Genomic DNA, 6,208 nt, shown 5'->3' on the forward strand with positions numbered 1-6,208 from the left:
AAAATAACTCAATATTTCCAGTGCATTATTAACTTAGATCTATTTTGTCAATACATATAGTACGTTTTGGATATATATAATAAATTTAAAGTTTAAAAGATAGAAGCTATTAAATAAAACAATGACATCAAAACAAACATGCTGTTTTTCTATTTTCTGCTTATGAACATCACATGACCATATTTTGCTGATATAAAGAATACTATTTAAAAAACTTAGCTACTGTATGCTTGTGCTCACACATTATAAACGTTTGATGCACTTTCTTTTTTATAGAAACAAACTTGCTCTAGTTAAATATTTTAACAACACAATTCTGTAAAATATGTGCCTAAAGCCAATAAAGAATTGAAATAATAGGATAAACAATGAATGAAAACTGACAGAAGTGGAAATTTATATTATAAAGATAAATAATGTTCACTTAAAAGTCTCTCTCAGCACATCATAAAAAGTAAACCTACTGAATGGCACAGATTTTATACAATCTCTATATAGCCTAGACATTTGTATTTCGGGGGGGGGGAGGGGAGTTCAGCTGTATCAGCAAGTGGTGTTTATATGCTTCAAATTCATTTTTATCAATAAAAATAATTAATTCATTGGTCAGAAAGTCAAACTGTCAAAAGATACAGTTCGCTTGATTTGATAAGGACCGCTGACCACTACCGGTAAAACAACTGTGTATTGTAAGGCAAATAAAATTAAGAAAATATGCATTTCTTAATCTTGATATTTTTGTAATGCTCAGTATATAGATAAATTTACCTTCTATCTTCATTGTTTAAGATGTCTAGCCTTCTTTTCTTCTTCCAGACTGTAAAACTTTGATGAGATCTTTCGCCAGAAAATGTTCATTGCTGTTTACTAAATACACATTGTACCTCCAAACGTTAGAGAGTAGTTCAAGGGAAGTAATTAGGAAGCAAAAAATGCTTCAAAATGTAGAAAAAAGTAATCTTTACCTTTGAATTCCTTTTACATCTTTGAGTCTCCCACCAATATTTTACATATTTTGATATAATCAAATATCAGACTTTCATAATTAATTATTACTAAATTTGTAATCAGTGTGCCTTTTTTGTTTTAAGCCTCCAAAAACTCCACTAAACCAATGACATATCTGATATGTTATAATATGTAAAATGGCCATTTACAATTGAGAGATTAAATTAAAACTACAGTTATAATTATTTTAATCTGTAGTATTAAATGTAAATAATGAAAACATATTAAGTTATCCCTTTTCATTTCTGGACACAGTTTTTCTTGAAAAGTACACGTTTTTCAAAATTAACGAAATTGAGAATTTTGCAACCCGTTTCTATGGCAACCAAGGGTCTATTTCATAAACCCACTTTAGATTTTACAATTAATGACATAGCTTTTTAAAATTATTATAAAAAAATCAAAATGTTTTTCTATGCGTGGCCAACCAATTTTGATAATTACAGAGAATTGATATTAAAATCATGTGGTACCCATCTTATGAAGTTAGGAAGTCGCGATCGTGTACTAAAAGTTAAACCGCAACCGTATCAAAATTTAACGATCACAACTGAAGTGTATTTACCATTTACAACTAGCAATAAATTGAAATAGTATATTAAATATTTTTTGTTTTATTGTGACTGTCTTATATTTATTTAAATGTAAAATGAGTGAAATAAATTGTTGCCAGTCAATGGTCATTTGCGTGTTTTAGCAATTCCCTGGAGAAGAAAAATAAAAATGGCGGACATTGAAGTAATTGTCGTCCAACGGTAAATAATGTATGAATAAAATATATAAGGAATGTGTCTAAGTTGTTCTGAAATCGGAATTATTATTCTTTGAACTCGGGTATTTCCCGAATTATAGCTGTAAAATGATAACGTATTTACGTGCTTTTTATGCCCCCGGTTTAACAAAAGTCTGAAACTACGGAGGCATTGAACAGGCAAGTTGGAGAAAAATAAGTAGAAAAACAATTCAAAGAAGTTTTAACTAAATTTACATAAAGAATGTGGGCGCTTTAGATGGAAAATTTGCAGGAACCACAGACAGGAAACATTATTGGTTGAATTGTCTATCAGCCCTTCGACTTCTGAAAACGTACAGACTAAAACAAAAGTTGTTCCGTGTTTCGTATAAATAATAATATTTACAATGACCCTCGAGTACAATTTAAAACTGCTTAATAATGGTACATTTTATCATTATTTTCTTTATCAAAAGGGACACTAAAGGACAAATTTAATATAAGTAATTAAATACTAGAAACTGTCTTTAAGTAATTAAATACTCGGTCATATAAATATCGATGTAAAAGAATGTATTCGTGAGGTATTGCAATATATTTAATATTTTCATTTATGATAATGATTCACACAAATGTGAATAAAGTCAATCAATCTTTACTACTCAGATTCCTCATCAGAATCAGTTTCTAGAACAAGATCCGCTGCATCACAGAGTGAGGGTGTGTAAACATCTGGTGTTGCCTTATAGTTGTTATGTCTGGCAAATGCAAGATACCAGATAACTGAGGAAATGTGGGCACAACAACCAACTGTTCTAGAGCCTCCCTTGCATTCACAGTACCAGCCTGTGACATGGTCCCGGGAATATTCTACCCACATATTATAGAGCCTTTTCGAAGTGTGTCTGGACTGTATTCGTGCATGTAATAGATCTGGTTCTACACAGGAAAGATCAATTTTGTAGTCCCCTTCTTCAAGGTGCTCATCTGAGTATTTCCTAGCCTGTTTGAGTTGATACACTCCGAATGTCAACATACGAAGTTGTTCCTCAGTAAAGGACGGGAAATGTGGTAGAGCATTTTTAGCCTCAATGCTTATCCAGTTTTTGGATTTTTCTCGGAACTTAAGCTTTGGGTTTTTCCGAATCCGCTCCTGGACTGCATTTGGCATGGCAGCGGATCTCATTTGTCGAAAAATATCATCATCCTCTGGATTATTTGTTTTTAAAGGAGGCCTGTATTTGTTGATAATTGCACATATAATGCGAATGTAATCTTTAATGTGGGGTATTTGGCTGTTGCAAACTACATTGTCTAAAAACCTCCATTTTTTAATACGGCCGTTTGCAGCCTCAACAACCCAACGCACTTTGGTGACGAAACGGGACATATTTGCTTCACTGGTGCTATGCTGTTTCAGAGATTTTTCAAGAAATGCAGGCATATGTGTCTTGAAGCCCAACTCATTCAAAAAGGAAATTGCATCTCTGAAGCCGCGATCCACTATTAGAACATCATCTTCTCTAAGGAAATTCATTATACTATTGGAATTTGATGTTGCTATGTGTTTAATGATTGATGCATCATTGTTTTTACCGTTTGAAAGATATGGGCCCATAACGTCAACTATGTAGCCGTCGGTGGAGGTTATGACAAACGGTTTTACTAGGGGTCTGTTTTTGTGCAAAGAATATGTGAGTCTTTGAAACCGATATGCTGAACTTTTTTGTATGAACACATAAGTCCCATCCATAACAAGGATAACTGTTTCGGATAGTGGGTCACTAAATAATTGTTTCGCGATGTCGGTGGTGTGGTCATCCACTATAGATTGGCGTGTTATATGTTTAAAGCCTAAGTTAGAAGGAACAAAGTCCGTTACGAGTGCTCTTCGAGTTTGCTGAATTATTCGAGCTACTTTTCGACGACTGCTAAACCCACAGAGTGTTGCAATTACGGCATTGGAAAGGCCACATTTCATTTTAAAGAGGAAAATGCCGATTGCGTTTCTAATTGATCTTTCCCTAGAATTACGCATAGAAGTGACATGAAGATAAAGATCATTGAATTGATCTCTTGATATCCCTAACAGTGATCTGTAATCTTCATCTGACAGTGTATGGTCATCAAAAGACAATCGACGACTCTGAGAAGAAGATGCAACTTTCCTTAGATCATCGATCAATTTCACAATTTCACCAGAATTCAAAACAGTAGATCTTTTTCTAAACATTGACTTGTGGATGCATGTTGAGGATTTTATGTGATTGCTTGTTAAATGCAGAGGACAGCATCGAGCGCCAAGTGGAAAAAGAATACCAAAGTTAATAAATATGTCCATTCTTGCCTCTCTCGGCATACATTTTAATAAACCTTTCTTCCTACAAATTATACAGCTTTTATTGCACTTCCCCCCAGAAACTAAGGGCAAGTCAATACTGGTAACTGTGCTGCTCACTTTTGGGCTATCCTGTACATGTAAACGTGCTCGTGATAAATTCTGCTTCAGCGATATCCTGCAGTTGTCGCATATTGTACTTACATCTGAGGTAACAATACCTCTTGCATGAAGAACTTTGGCAACGTTAACACTGACTTTCCGTTTTCTTTTGCTTTTTAGTTGTCTTTTACAAACGCAACACCCGTACTTCTCGGGTGACACCATGTTTATGTTCACATGTCAACGCGTTATATAATGTAAATAGTTCTATTTTTTTTCTTAAAAAAAAAAAACAAAAACAAAAAAAAAACCATATGAAATCTAATTAGAATTTTTATATGTCTTAATCAAATGTATTTAATATTAAAACGTAGAAGAAAAAAAATTTAATCTGCTCGATCATATTCGAACCAAAAACTTTTCATACATAAGTTACGAGTCCAGAGGCAAACCAGTGTAGCTATCCGAGACACAGTATATCTCCGTTTGTAATCACCATTTAAAGCGACAGTCCTATACGCTTGAACTTAGTCTATTTTCAAGTTAAAAAATATTTTGAAAAAGTGTATTTTTTGTTATCTCTGGGTCGTCTCTCCATTTTTTCAAAACATGTACTAAATTATACGATGAAAAATACATTCATAACGCATTTCAAATTTGTGGAGAGAAGACCCAGAAACAACAAAAATATTAAAAAATGGCTCTAAAAAGGCTGGTTTTTGGACCAAATCAGCCGTATGACCATATTCATATGCTTATTCTTATAAAACCAAGTAAATATCAGGATGTATTTGCCTGTTTTACATGTACTTAGAACATAACCAATGTCTAGATTTGGAAAAAAAATTATTATTCAAAAATATTTTTTCTCTCTCCCTATGTTATCCGATTCCTGCCGAATCGCTATCTTAAGCGCCCACTTTCTTTATTTAAATGCTGTACTCATTAAAATACCAGTTTATTTTCACAATACGTTTATGTCATGGAATTACCGCAGTAATTTTTGAGGTTTACATGTTCTGATACGTTGTATCTGCGTAAGATTCTTTCGAAAATAGATAAAAAAGCCTCGTCCTATATAGTAAGTTCGTCCTATCTAAGGATTTTTCAAAAATTAAGGCTGAAAATGAGCCTTTCGACCTATATACCCCATCGACCTTTAATCCAAAAATTACGGTAATGTATTTTCACTACATAATCAAAAGAGCCCCCCCCCCCCCCTCGTACATCAATTGGCAAAACCCCCATAGCGGCCATGAAATTCACAATTCTGTTGATGTACTGCATAAAAACTCTCGTTTTATTTAAATTCTAAAGCAAAATAATCTATATATCTGAGTCTTCTGTATTATTTTATGATGATTATTTTAGCTAACTTCTACATTTATCTGTAGACATTTCCCGGTCGTGATTATACTCGATCAAGAGTGATGGAAAGAGGCATTCAAATTATTTGTAACAGATTAAATTTTCAAAACTAAATAAGTAATGTGCTGTCATAGTTTTTATGGAACAGAGAAATGTACAAGAGAGAGAGAGAGTAAGAGAGAGAGATACCCCCTCGATTCTCCGATATCTGTTGCATCAAATAAAAATTCTCATCACATTTCCTAAATATTCCAACCAGTAAAGGTAATTAATTTTTTTTAGATTAACAAATCCATTTGACAGTAATCATTGGCTTTTATTTTCCATCATCAAGTTCACACGGTTCACAGGTCAGTTGAGGAAGTCAACGTGCTAGTAGTGTGCTTGTCCTGTCAATCAAAATCATTTGACACAGTGAAGGTGTGGAAATCGCTTTTCACCGAACATGGCGAAGGCAAAGAGTCATTATTATACAGAATGGCAAACACGGTGAAGGAAGGAATTTTCCTTCTCTAATAATAGACTATTTTAAACAGTTGGTCTTTTCTAAAATTTTAATCACACTATCAATTTAATTAGCTCTAAAGATATTTAATTTACTGAATATTTGCAGTACTGTTCATAATTCTTAGACCTATGTGTAGTTTAAAATATGTGTT

The sequence above is a fragment of the Saccostrea cucullata genome, unplaced genomic scaffold (genome assembly GCF_032062105.1).
Source record: "Saccostrea cucullata isolate Sc308-1 unplaced genomic scaffold, CSIRO_AGI_Scuc_v1 ctg4305, whole genome shotgun sequence".
NCBI classification, from domain to species: domain Eukaryota; kingdom Metazoa; phylum Mollusca; class Bivalvia; order Ostreida; family Ostreidae; genus Saccostrea; species Saccostrea cuccullata.